This window comes from Artemia sp. Qi Xiang Cuo, chromosome 2, assembly GCF_049724085.1.
Source record: "Artemia sp. Qi Xiang Cuo chromosome 2, ASM4972408v1, whole genome shotgun sequence".
NCBI classification, from domain to species: domain Eukaryota; kingdom Metazoa; phylum Arthropoda; class Branchiopoda; order Anostraca; family Artemiidae; genus Artemia; species Artemia sp. Qi Xiang Cuo.
The window spans coordinates 53,344,984-53,358,797 of record NC_142795.1 but is presented as its reverse complement, the minus strand read 5'-3'; the positions used below and the strand labels follow the sequence as shown (position 1 = coordinate 53,358,797).

Genomic DNA, 13,814 nt, shown 5'->3' with positions numbered 1-13,814 from the left:
AGTTTTTTATTGTTTTAAAACACAAAGTTGTGAGACAAACTTTAGCGTAAAGAGCGAGGCGTTGAGGAGGGGACAGCCCCTTTCATATATGGAATAATTTCTGTTCATTTTAACTTTTAATGTCGATCCTTACTTTCAGTTAAAAAAAACTTCTTTTTTTTTTATTTAATTTCCTGAACATTTTTGAATTAATGTAGCTTTGATTTTTACTCACCGTAAATGAATAATTAAAACCAAATTCACATATTAATTTTACTTTTTTTTTTGGCTAAATGGCTTTCTCGAAATTTTTATCGGACGTAACTTGCGAATTAACTTACATAACGAACTTCTATATTCGTACATTTTTACGCTAAATTTCTTGCTCTTTACGCTAAATTTCTAATTTTGTTCCAATTCTTTAAGAATGACCCCTTAATCGCAAAGGCCATTAGTTAGAATAAATAGCTTTGATTAAAGTATAAAAAAAAAACTTTAGCGTTAAGAGCGTGATACTGACTAGGGGGCAAACCCAATCATATACGTAATAATTTCTGTTCGTTTTAAGTTTTGATGTTGTTCCTTACTTTCAGTTGGAAAACTTTTTTTTAATCAAATTCTGATCGTTTTTTTTTTATCATGCTGGGAAGTGCGGCACCCCCTTCGTAGCAATGTCCCTTACCCCATGAAAACTTCCTCCATGGAAAGATCCTCCCAAGTAGCCCTCTACCCCCAACTACCAGAAAAAATCACCCTGAAAACTTCTGTATACTTCCTAATAACCAATACTATATGTAAACAAAGGGCAAAGTACATAACTTGCAGACCTTCCCCGGGGACTGTGGGGGATTAAGTCATCCTCAAACACATAGTTATTGTATTTTTCGACCATGCTAAACAACATGGCTATCTCAAAATTTTGATCTGGTGACTTTGGGAAACAAATGAGCGTGGGAGAGGGCCTAGTTGCCCTCCATATTTTTGGTCGCTTAAAAAGAGCACTAGAACTTTTAATTTCCGTTCGAACGAGCCCTCCCGCGATATTCTAGGATCACTGGGTCGATACGATCACCCCTGAAAAAAAAAAATAATAAAATAAATAAACATTCACCCGTGATCTTTCTTCTGGCAAAAAATACAAAATTCCACATTTTTGCAGATAGGAGCTTGAAAATTCTATAGTAAGGTTCTCTACGCTGAATCTGACGGTGCGATTTTCCTTAAAGTTCTATGACTTTTAGGGGGTTTCCTCCTTTTATCGAAAATAAGGCAAATTTTCTCAGGCGCGTAACTTTTAATGAGTAAGACCAAAATAAATAATTTATATACTTAAAATCAGCATAAAAATCTAATTCTTTTCATGTATCTATTGGTATCAAAATTCCGTTTTTTAGAGTTTCGGTTACTATTGAGCCGGGTCGCTCCTTACTTATAGTTCGTTACCACGAACTGTTTGATAGTGAAGTCCTTAGGCTAAGGGAACACTAATGTAGAAGGAAAAAAATACAAAAATAGAACATCAAACTAATAACTTGAGATAGAAAATTAATTTTAATGATATTCTTGATTTAATTCTTTGAGATTTTTTGATCATTTAATTTTTTAGATAGAAAGTAAGGCAAGACTATTGAGACAGCCTTACTTTAATACTCCTATTGGTGGTCCAGCGTATAGACACGCGACTCTTCGCCTCCATTCATAAGGGTCCTGTGCAAGCATGACTACGTCTTGTATATCAGTGTCAATCATTGACGGGTACTGGGTTAGGCGGTCCCACCATATGAATTGGGGCCTTCCGCAGGGGCGCTTCAAGCCATGCGCAGAGGGATCAAAACTGAAGAATGTGCTGGCAGGTGTTTCTGCTGGCATGCGGACCAAATGACCGAACCACCGTAGGGTTCGTGGAGCAAGCTGACGAGAGTCGGGGGATCTGATCTGTTAGTGCCAGTAGTCGGGTGTTTAAGACGAAGCCGTACCACCTGATCCCTTCAATACGTCCCAGGAACTTTGTTTGGGCTACGTCTATGGCATCACGAAGAAAAAAACGGCATCTGACCAGGTCTCCACACCGTAGAGAATGACTTAATTTACGGTGGTCTTGTAGATCCGCATTTTTATTTTTCAGCTGATGTTGGGCTTTGACCATACCGAACGGCATAGTCGTACCATAAATGATGCGGCTTTGCCGATGTGAAACACATCTTCAGTTTCGATTGAGCCGTTATCCGCGGTGACGGACCCAAGGTAGGTAAATGACTTGACGACTTCGACTTCGAAATGCTGAATGGTGATGCATTGGCCGTATTACCAGTCGGATCAATGATCAACATTTTTGTATTTTGCTAGCTAATATGTAGTCCCACTTTCAAAGCTTCGTCTGACAGTGTCCTGAGGGCTTTTTCAAGTTCAGCTGCAGAAATGCATATCAGGGCAATATCATGAGCGAAGTCGCAATTGGCTAAGACTCTGTCACCATACTTCAGTCCCAAGGGAGGTCGGCTTGTGGTTCGATCCATGACATGATCAATCACCGCGTTGAACAGTTCAGGAGCAACAGCGCAGCCTTGCCGTGCATCAGTATTGATATTTAATAGAGAGCTTCGAGGACCATTAACCTGAACGGAGCTTTTCGCACCAATATACAGCGCCTTAAACAAGCAAAAGTATTTGTCCACGATACCACTTCATTCTAGTGTCAGTCAGATAGATTCAGGGTCAACCGAACAGAAGGCTGCTTTAAAGTCAACAAAGGTGATGTATGCTGTACGCCGGAACTCACGAGCTTTCTCCATGACCTGGTGTACAATGAAGATCTGCTAGGTAGTAGATCTGTTTGGCATGAAACCTACTTGCTGAGTCCGGTGGCACTTACGGATGAACTGGGCACTTCTATCGATTAACGTCGTGGCAAATAATTTGCTGGGAACCAACAGGAGGGCAAATCCTCTGTAGTTGAAGCAATCACTTCGGCTACTTTTGCACTTCCATAGAGGGAGTTTTTTCCCTTCCTTCCATTCTTGCGGAATCAGTTCAGTTGTCCAAACGAGGGAGAAGAGCAAATGGATCCATAGTAGTATCGTTGGTCCTGCGAATCTTAGCAGCGCCAGTTATCACGCAGGTTCCTGGCGCTTTGTGTTCTCCTCGGAGCATCCTGCATCTCTTCTAAAGAAGGGCGATCAGGCTCTTGGGGATTTTTGCGTTATTTGATGAGCGGACGCAATTAGGCGTTCAGCAGCTTTGCGAAGTGCTCCTTTCGTCGCACTAGTTGCTCGGTTTCATCTTCGAGCATTACGCTGGAGGTGGAATTAGTTGCTCCTATCTTTGGAGGTTTTTCACTGAATTATCTAATATGCTTGAAAAGCGACATGATGTTACCTTTTTGTGCTGCATCTTCAAGCTCACCTGTTTTTGTTTTTTTTTTTTTTTTTTTTTCTTTTTTTACGGAAAAATTGTTAATTGTCTCGGTGAAAAGGTTTGTTCCTGATCCCGTTTAAACACCTTTAGGAAGGCATATCACCAGCCAGTCGTACTTTCCTCCGTTGTTCTCCTTGGGATTTAAATGAACGCACATTTAAGTAGCACGGTGAATTAAAAGGCCCAATGGGTGGCCAGGTTGTCAAAATGGCATACCTGGAATATATCGGGAAAGTTTTCGCTATCAAGATGAAACTTTCAGCAAATTTTAAGCAGGGGGGGGGGGGTAAGGGGGTTAATTGGCTTAAAGGTTAAGAGTATAGCTAAATCCAAAACGCTATCTAAATTCAAATTATCAAATACCACATCTTCAATATCTCTAGAACGAATCGGATGATTAGTGGGAAATTTAATGTAGTGCTAGAGAAGGGAGGAAGGAGGAGGACAAGAACTTAAGATCGTGTTAGGGGGAGGGACTCCGTATTTTTTTGCACTATAAGCTGCAATGGGACTTGGAATATATTTACAGTTGAATAGCAGTGATAAGTCAAAATATGTTAAGTATTGCCAGGTTATCAAAATACTGTAATTGAAATATCTTGATAATGATTAGGGAGATCAAATTTAGACTTTCAGAGGCTTTTTTTTCGGAGAGGTGGATGCATTTGGACATTAAATTTTAAATTGGGAGAAGGGAAAAGAAAGAGAAAACATATTTTATCTCAAATCTGCCTAACAGTTTTGGCACTTTAATAGGACAAAATTTAGAGCTTTAAAGGACACCCTAGACGGTCAATCAATTTGTTCAAAAGCTTCCGTCAAACAATTGATAAAAGCATGATTGACCGTCTAGGAGCCGATTGAGTCATTCAAAATTTCTATCAATCACCGTCAACGCTTGACTCAAGCGTCAAACAGGTTCCTAAATGGTCAATCATGCTTTAATCAATTCATTGACGGAAGCTTTCGATCAAAATGATTGACCGTCTAGGGAATCCTTAACGATACTAGACCCAAACATTTTTACCGCTCCGTTTTTGCAAAATTTCCGGGGAAATCCCCAAAATTTCAGAGATAGTGAAAGCGCTGAACACAACGCAACTGATGAGCTAAAAGTAATGAAACAGAGGTGATATCGAACTCCCAGTTGCGATTCTTGGGAAATATTTGATAGTTTACAAGTGCCCATGGAATTCCTGTGTTGTTTTAAAATCAATTTTCTGTGAATAGGTAGCCCGACGGTGGAGTGCACCTGGCACTTAGACGATAAATCACATCAGTCCAGTTTTTGTTAAGACAAAAATAACTCAGCAATAATTCATTGCGCCCACTGGCATTGTGCAACCCTAGGCCCGGGCCTAAAGGGCCTATTGGTAAATCCTTCGGTCCCCTGTGGGACTAGAAACTATTCACTGTGAAGTCGCGATGCAAATCGGAAGACATTATATGCACCAAGGTTAAAAAAACCTTGAGTGTCCGTTATATCTCAAGAACGGATTGAGAGTGTTGGAGGTAAAGCAGACGTCAAATTTCAACCTGAGTGAGCGGCCAGATGCAAATGTAAAGACACTATGCGTAATCATATCAAAATAGAATATCTACAGCATCTCAGAAACGGCTTGGGGGAAGCACTCCAAACGTCCAAATAATGTTATTCGGAATGAGGGGGCAAGGAAACTGCGGATTTTGTATTGGGAAGGACGGCTAAAGATTTGAGGTCTACAGTCGACCTAAACGTTTTTGCGAAATAGGCCTGTATTTGGATGAGAATCTACTCGTACCTAAGCAGCGAGGCAGAAAGACACTATATGGTACCAGATTATCGTAATAGCGTATTTGCATTATCTCGGAAACAGCTTGAGGCTTAAAGTTAGAAATTTCAGGGAGTGTCAGCGGAGCTAAATGGACTTCAAAATTCGACTTGAGGGAAAGGGATGAGGATGGGAGGCTACATGTTTTTCTCCAATCCACCAGAATATTTTTGCACCATTAGTCACTATGGGACCTTAAATCTATTCACGATTAAGTAGCAAGCTAAATCAAAAGATACTATGTGTTGCTAGGCTATCAAACGTGTAAGTAATATTCTAGAAACAGCTTCGGGGGTCAAGTTGGAACTTTCGGAGAATGTTATGAGAGATGCCAAGTGGACCTCGAATCCTACCTTGGTAAGAGAGGGGAGAAGGGAAGGGTCTAAAGATTTTGGTACCTAATCTGTTTAAAAATTTGTGTCACCATGAGTCCCTATTGAACTGGTAACTATTTCCTGTGAAGTAGCGATTGAAATCGAAAGACATACCTCCAACTTTGGCTTAGAAGAGGGGTAAATTAAGCCAGGCATCCAGGTTATCAAAATAGCACATCTGCAACGTCTCAGAGACGACTTGTGGGGATCGAGCTGAAACTCGAAGTGTTATGAGAGGGGGGAGGCAAGGAGACTTCATATTCAGCGTTTAGAGGGAAGGGACCAACAAACGTGCACCTCCCACCTGCCCTAAAAGTTCTGGCACAACTTGGGGGACGGAGTTAAAACTTTCTTGTTTAGGGGGGGGGGGCAAGGAGACTCCAAAAATGAACCAATGTTTTTTTTAAGCTTGATACTTGTATTAGTAAGATGTTGGGGCAATGGGAAGCCATATGCACAGAAGAAATTTGAAAAAAAAACTGGGTCGTCCGAAAATGGACCTGAAAAGTTTTTTTTTTTCAATCAGCTAGGACTCAGCTTTTACTCAGTCCAGTTAGTTTACTTCGAAGGTCTTGATTACTCCACAGCGAAAGATTAAAACGTTTGCGACTTAATTAAAGAAGACCTTAAGTTTCATCGTATAAATAGGTATGAAAATGACATTCATGAGTTTCTTGGCCAAATAAATCACAAAGCAAAAAACAAACTTGAAACTAATTTTGGCTGTATCTGTTCGTGACGCCCAAAATTTGTTGTCGTCTTTGGTAGGCTAGTAGCTTGCAGGGCATATAAACAGGGCAAGGCAGACCTAAATGAAAACAGGAAGATTTCGATAGTTGTTTGTATCGATGTGTAGTAATCCGCAACTGGGCCACAAAATTTTGCCTTTTTTCAGATTGCCTTTACTTACGGGTCATACAGACTAAGACAATGGGACCTTAATGAAGACAAAATCTATGGAAAAATAAGAGTTAGATTATTTTGTGATGCCCAAAATAGGCTATGCTTTGATTTGTCTCCGATCGGTTATAAACTTACTAAGCATGTACGCTGAATCAAACGGAAAAAAGCAGGTTGAAAAGAAAATACGGTGTATGGTAATGAAATTAGAGATATCACAAAGAAGGGAATATAACGCGAACACTACATTTTTGAAGAAAAATACGGTTATATCGCTTCATAGCGCAACCATTATATTACATTTTTACACTGATCTGCTTTAAAATTCCAAGCAGTCTGACAATGAGTACTAAAAGACCAGCTGATATTATTGCTTGCAGATAGGCAGCGAAAGATGTATTTATAGCTAAAAGTGGGCTAAAACACCACTCTCACTATGTAATAATTATACGGGTAGGCCTAGATTAAACAGCATTTACATAAATAAACACAAGCATGAACTTAGGGTGGATAACAGAAGAGTAGGGACTGGTGCCTTCCTCCCCAGAAGTTACACATGAATTAAAATTCCAGGGCCAAGAGAACCTCGATAAAGACAAAAATCTGGTTGTATTGATTTGTGATGCCATATTTCTTAAAACAAACCCAATTACAACAAAATATAACATAAAAATTCTCTTTTTATAAAATGGTGAATCAAGATACGTGTATGCTCAAGGGTTTCAGCTTTCATCCCCATAGAAGACCGAAAAATCCCGCAGATTTTAGTTCATATGAATAATAATCCCATCCACCAACATTTTATAGCAAATTGTTATTAAAAACTCATAGTACAAACCAAATACGCATCGAAAACTTCAACTGAATATTCAAAGTTTGTCCAAAGTTTAAATCATATTCTAACATTTTAATTCATAAGTAGAAAAAACTGAAAAAAATTCACATCAATTCTCGATTTTGAATCCTTAAACGACCAGAAATTAATATGGATAATGAAGCCTGACATAAAAAAAGGGAATTGCCACAAGCAGGAGTAGAGTTGCCACCCCTTGAAACTTCTACAGGTCAGCGCGTTATTTGGGCTTGGTGATTGAGGGTGGGGCTGGAAGGTGCAGTGTACCTCCTGTTTTGATTCCAACCGAGTCAGTCCATAGCATGGAATTGGAGCTTGTTTTTGCACTGGGTGAGAATTTAAATCATTTAAAAAAAAACGTATTTAAATTCAATTACGTATTAAATCCATTTACGATTCCATTTAAAAGCGTATTAAATCCAGTTTACGATCTAATCATACATTGAGCTTATACAGGTGGCTATATACGTGAAATTTGTTGAAGAACCTTTTTTCTTTTTTTTCTAATTAGAAGCCCTTTAGCAGAGGAGTCAGAAGATCTGTCACTATTAAACTTTATATACCTTATCTTTTTCTATTTTCTATCGAATCATATTCACCCACACATATTCCGAAGGCTAGCTTCAGCTTTGCGAAAGGGGGGAAATTTCAAGATCTCGGCCTATTTCGTAGACTTTAAATCCTTTCAACCTAAAACTATTTCTGCACTTTGAGGCCCTCCTGAACCAGTATCCATACTTACATACAGGATTAATACAGGACTTATATATACTATCACACTGATCGCATTTCAAAAAATACGTAACAGGTTAAAATCCCAGTTGCAAAGGGTACAAGCTCTGCGAGTTTTGAGCGGATAAAATATTCCAAGCCAAATAGCTTCTTATGGTGTTGGCGGACAGAAAAGATTCGAAGTGCATTAACTCTTTTTGATCCGGTCTAATCAAATATATTCCAAGCCCAGAAGTTCTGCCTAGTCTAGACTGACTGAAAATACTTTAAAATCCGGTATGTCACTATCTAGTAGTGCCAAGGGTTAATTTAAAGCTGAAATATCGGAAGCGTAACTACTTTCCGAGAAGGTATGACGTTGGTATACTCCAGGATGAAAATTGGAGAGAAACTTTCCAGGATAAGTTGAATACTAAAATTTGACAATGTAAAAGATGGATGTAATAATTTTCTGAAAATAATTTGTAAAATTTCTGATAATGTCTTGGGGAAGAAAGTTAGAAACGCAGCTTGGAATAGTAGTGAATAAGCTTTGTATAATATAGAAGAGAATGGGCTTATACATGAACTACCGGAGTGATAGAACATATGAAAATAAGAGGAATATAAAGAAAGTGGAGAAATTATTTAAGTATGAACTAAGGAGGTGTGAAGAGGAGGCCACGGATAAAATTGCTAGAGATCTGGAAGATGCAGCTAGAAGGCATAATAGTAAAATACTGTACTAGCATGTTAATAAATTAAGAGGGAGTAGTCAATCTGAACTTGTTCCAGTTAAAGATAGGAACAGAGCCACAAATAGAGATAAAGAGAGAGTAAAAGAGAGATGGGCGAAACATTTTGAGAATGTGCTAAACTAGGAGAGAGTTACAGGAAAAGACATAGAGGAAAATGAAAAAGTTTGTGAGACCTTGGATGTAAAGGAAGATTTATTTTGTGAGTAAGAATTAGCGACCGTAGCAAAAAGATTAAAAAATAATAAGGCCCCAGGTGCTGATAGTGTGGTAAATGAGTTTCTTAAATATGATGGTTATGAGGTTAGAAATAAGTTGCTGAAGATTATGAATATGATTTTTGAAAAGGGGGAAGTACCTAGCGATTTTAGGAAAACCCTTATTAAACCCCTGTAAAAGAAAGGTGATGAGAGTAAGTGTGGCAATTATAAAGGCATTAGCCTAGTCTAAGTAGGTAGCAAATTAATTAGCATGATGATACTTTTTAGACTTAGAGATAATATATACAAAGTTTTAAGAGAAGACCAGTGCGGTTATCGAAAGGGTAGAGGATTTGTCAACCAAATTTTTGCGCTTAGGCTAATAATTGAGAAGTGCCTGAGTCATCAAACACATTTAGTCTTTAGTTTTATAGATTATGAGCAAATGTTGGCCCATTACAAGCAAAGCCTCTTGGGCTTAGTAACCGCTTTACCTTTGTAATAATTTTTTTTAATATTAATAAATTGGCTGAATTAATTGATTGTGTTAAATTCAACTGATAAAAGAGCTTTAGCGAAGGTATTATCCTTGCATGGTATACCAGAAAAATACATTAAAGTAATTAGTGATATGTAAGAGAATAACGCTGCTGCGTTTAAGGTAGGAAATGAGGTTAGTGCCTGGTTTCGTCAGGAGTGAACCTGGGCTGTGTTTTATCGACATTAATATGGATCATTTTGATGGATTTTGTTTTAACTAGCAGATGAAAAGCAATGGGAGAACATGGTATCAAATGAAAAAGTAAAACTTTCATGGACTTAGATTATGCTGATCACTTAAGCATCCTAGATGAAAGTGTGAACAAAATGAATCATAGGCAGCACAATCACGCTGCCTAAGAAAAGAACGACATATTGTATTATTTATTTTTTGTTTTCTTCCATACCAGGGCACTTCGCATCGAAGGAGTTGTCGTAGAAACTTGGAAAAGGGCTCATTCGATTGAAAATTGGAACGGCTAGTACCCCTTTTAATAGTCGAAAGTGATTGGAAGGCAACTAACACCCCTTCCATGCCCACCATTTCCCCAAACACATCAAATCAAACTTTTGAGATAACCATTTTGTTAGGCGTAGTTGATTTCCAGATAGAAATTATGTTTTTGAGGAGGACACTCCCCCACAGCCCCCAGGGCAAGGGTTTTAAGTTATACTCTGAGGACATATAAGGTTTTTATAGAAAGCGTTGTCGTAGGTCTTTGAAGATGACAGCCCCCCCCCCACAGCCCTCAGGGTAAGGGTTTGAAGTTAGGTTCTGGGGGCCGATAAGGTATATAAAGAAAACATTGTTGTAGATACTCTAAAAAGGGTTAATTTTATTGGAAATTGAAATGACTAGTTCCCTTTTTAATAGTCTAAAGTGATTGGAAGGCAACTAAAATCTCTTCCACACCTACCTTTACCCCAAATACATCCAGTCAATATTTTGAGATGGCCATTTTATTCCAGGCAGTTTAAAGTTCAGAAAATTATAACTTTGAGCAGGACACCCCCCCCACAGTCTTCATGGCAAGGGTTATAAGTTATGCCCTGGGGGGCATATAAGTTTTTATTGAAATCTTTATCGTAGAAACTTGAAAAAGGTCTCATTCGATTGGATATTGAAAGGGCTAGTGCCCTTTTTTAATATTCGAAAGTGATTTGAGGGCAACTATCCCCCCTCTCATGACCAACTTTTCCCCAAAAACATCCAATCAAAAATTTTATAACGTATTTGAAAGTTCTGGAAATTATGTATTTAAAGATGACAACTCTGCCCCCCCCCACAGCCCCTCAAGGCAAGGGTTTTAAGTTATGCCCTGGGGGCATATAAGGTTTTATAAAAAGCGATGTTGTAGAAACTTCAAAAAGGGCTCAGTCAGTTGAAAATTGAAAGGGCTAGTGCCATTTTAATAGTCGAAAGTGATTGAAAGGCAACTAACCCCCTCTCACGCCCACCATTTCCCATCAAATCAACACATCAAATCAAAATTTTGAGATATCCATTTTGTTCAATGTTGTTGAAAGTTCTGGAAATTAGGTCTTTTAGGATGATAACGCCCTCAGAGCCCTCAGTGCAAGGGTTGTAAGTTATGCCCTGGGGGCATATAAGGTTTATATAGAAAGTTGTTGTAGAAATTTCAAAAATGGGTTCATTTGATTAGAAATTGAAATTGCCCTTTTTAATAGTCGAAAGTGAGTGGAGAGTAATTAACCCCCCTCTCACGCCCACCCTTTCCCTAAACACATTCAATCAAAGCTAAGAGATAGCCATTTTGTTCAACGTAGTTGAATGTTCTGAAAATTCTGTATTTAAGGATAACAAACCCCCCAGAGCCCCCAGGGCAAAGGTTGTAAGTTATGCCCTAGGGGCATATAAGGTTTTTATAGATAGAGTTGCGGTAAAAACTTGAGAAGGGGCTCATTCAATTGGAAATTGAAAGGGCTAGTGCCCTTTTTAATAGTCGAAAGTGATTGGAGGGTAACTAACCCCCCTCTCACGCCCACCATTCCCCCAACCACATCCAATCAAAATTTTCAGATAGCCATTTTGTTCAACGTAGTAGAAAGTTCTGGAAATTAGGTCTTTGAGGATGACCAACCCCTTCCCCCAGCCCTCAGAGCAAGGGTTGTAAGTTATGTCCTGGGGGCATATAAGGTTTTTATTGAAAGCGTTGCCGTAAAAATTTTAACAGAGATCATTTGATTGGAAATTGAATGGGCTAATACATTTTATAATAGTTGAAAGTGACGGGAGAGTAACTAACGCCCCCTTCACGCCCACCCTTTTCCTAAAAACATCCAACAAAATTTTGAGAGAGCTATTTTGTTTAACGTAGATGAAACTTCTGGAAATTAACTCTTAGAGGATGACAACCACCCTCACAGTCTTAAGGGTAAGGGTTGTAATTTATGCCCTGGGGGCGTATAAGGTGTTTATAGAAAGCGTTGTCGTAAAAACTCAAAAAGGGTTCATTCGATTGGAAATCGAAAGGCCTAGTCCCCTTTTAATAGTCGAAAGTGATTGGAATACTTGACATTTTTATAGAAAAGATCGATGTGGGTATACTGTATTATTTTTTTTTTTTTTTTTTTTTTTTTTTTTTTTTTTTCTTAGACCAGGGCGTTTCGTATCGAAGGAGTTGTCGTACGAACTTCGAAAAGGGCTCATTCGATTGAAAATAGAAAGGGCTGATACCATTTTCAATAGTCGAAAGTGATTGGAGGGCAACTAATCCCCCTCCCACGCCCACCCTCCCATTTGCTTTTATGTTTAAAAACTAATTGTTGCCGTAAGATTAAATCAAAATGTACTGTGTTAATGCTAATCCCCAATAAGGTATCTCAGTAAAATTTGCACTTTACTGAAAAAATAAAAATGAATGTACATTGTCAGTTTAACATACATATACTGATATTTAGTAATCAAAATGTTAATATTATTTGACTTATTAAAGTTATAAAAGTAAAAACATTTTAAGGTTTTCAATAAAGTGCAAATTATGTTCTGGCCTTGGGAAGGCATGGGGGTTTTGAGCCCGACTTATGGTGATTTCTGCTCGTTTTGAGTTTGACTCGATTATTTATTGTAATTTCTGTTCGTTTTGGGATTCATTTATTTATCGATGCTAATTTGTGGTAGCTTCACGCTTGGTAGATTATTTGATTTTATTTTTGCTCATTTTTTGTTTAATGGAGTTCTTTAATTTTCTTTGAAAAACTTATGTTGTGGAAAAAGTTTTTTTAATTAATTAACTTTTAGAGGCTTTGCGAGTTCGGGGTGCTAGAACAGGTTTGAAAATTAATGTTAAGAAGACTAAGTCGCTAAGGAAAGGAACAAGTGAAGATGAAAAGGTGACGTTGGGTAACGAAAAGCTCGACCAAGTGAAGAGCTTCACTTAGTTTGGTAGTACAAACAGTTCGTGGTAACAAATTGTAGGTAAGGAGCGAACCGAATAGCGAACCGAATAGCTTCGGTTGCTCAATAGCAACCGAAGCTCTAAAAACATAATTTTGATGCCGATAGATATATCAAAAGAATGGGCTTATTATGTTGATTCCAAATATAAAGATTCATTAAGATTAGTGTTACCCACAAAAGGCTACGAGCCTGAGAAAACTTGCCAGATTTTCGAAAAAGGGAGGAAACATCCCCTTAAAGTAAAAGACTCTTAATGAAAATTATACTATCAGATTCAGCGTATCAGAGAACCTTACTGCAGAGATTTCAAGCTCCAATCAGCAAAAATATGGAATTTTATGCTTTTGTTTACCCAGAAGAAAGATCACGGATGCGTGTTTATTTTTATTTTCTTATTTTTCACGGGTGATCGTATCGACACAATGGTCCTAGAGCATCGAGAAAGGGGTCATTTGATCGTAAATTAAAAGTTCTAGTGCCCTTTTTAAGTGACCAACCCTTTTTTAGACTGGAGAGCAACTAGGAATCCTCCCACGCCTCCTTTTTCTCCAAAATCGTCTGATTAAAATTTTGAGATTCATTTTGATCACTATAGTAGAGAGGTCCAATAACTATGCCTTTAGAGGTAAAATGACCCCCCACAACCCACGGAGGAAGTTCTTTAAGTTTAAAACTTGCCCATTGTTTATGTATAGTATTTGTTATTGGGAAGTATGCATACATTTTCGGACGGTGGGGGGGGGGCGAATTTTATGCTGGGGGGTATTTTCTACGGGGAGAATTTTCCATAGGCAGGGAAGTTTCGGGGGGGGGGGGCGAGATTTTCAGGGGAAATTTAACACTGGGGGAATTTGCC

General features: G+C 38.4%; 1 protein-coding gene across 1 annotated transcript in view; it reads right to left on the bottom strand.

Moving 5' to 3' along the window:
* Positions 1–13,814, bottom strand: part of Ufsp2 (UFM1 specific peptidase 2) — a 131,480-nt gene that overhangs the window by 74,317 nt on the left and 43,349 nt on the right. The gene's annotated exons all lie outside the window — the stretch shown is intronic.